The sequence below is a fragment of the Notothenia coriiceps genome, unplaced genomic scaffold (assembly GCF_000735185.1).
Source record: "Notothenia coriiceps isolate Sejong01 unplaced genomic scaffold, NC01 NC01_scaffold00030272, whole genome shotgun sequence".
Classification (NCBI taxonomy): domain Eukaryota; kingdom Metazoa; phylum Chordata; class Actinopteri; order Perciformes; family Nototheniidae; genus Notothenia; species Notothenia coriiceps.
This window is the reverse complement of record NW_011362973.1, coordinates 58,638-59,192: the sequence shown is the minus strand read 5'-3', so window position 1 is coordinate 59,192 and position 555 is coordinate 58,638.

Sequence of the window (555 nt, the reverse complement as noted above, 5' to 3'; positions counted from 1 at the left end):
AAGGAACATGACGGTTGTCTACACTATGATTTAAACACAGTTGGGTTGATCCCAGATGAGGTTTAAACACCAGCTCTTTGATGGATTCATCAAAACATGCCTTAAGGTTTCAAGACGTCTTACTTTGAGTGTGGCCTGTGCGCTGGAGCTGCTGTCCTGACTGCAGAGCATCAGAAGGGNACACACACACACAGAGACGAGACAAGAGGAGAGAAACAGTCGGAGTAATTTCAAATGGCGGAAGGTAGACAGCGAAAACAGAGCATTTAATTACATTTTCTCTTACTGGACCTCTTTGAAATGCAATTGAATACCCCTGCATTATAGCAACAACAATAATAATAATAATAATAACAGCAATAATAATTGGGAGGGGGGGCGCGGCTGTTCTTATGTTCTCTGAGGGGAGGCTCACCTACCCACACATTGTTGACTTTTAGTTCTCGTTTGGTTAACATAAAGTACTTCCTGGTATGAAGTAGGGCTGAACAATTAATCGATTTGAAATGATGCGATTATCAAATCGCAAAGCCTGCGATTTTTTTTAACATCTTT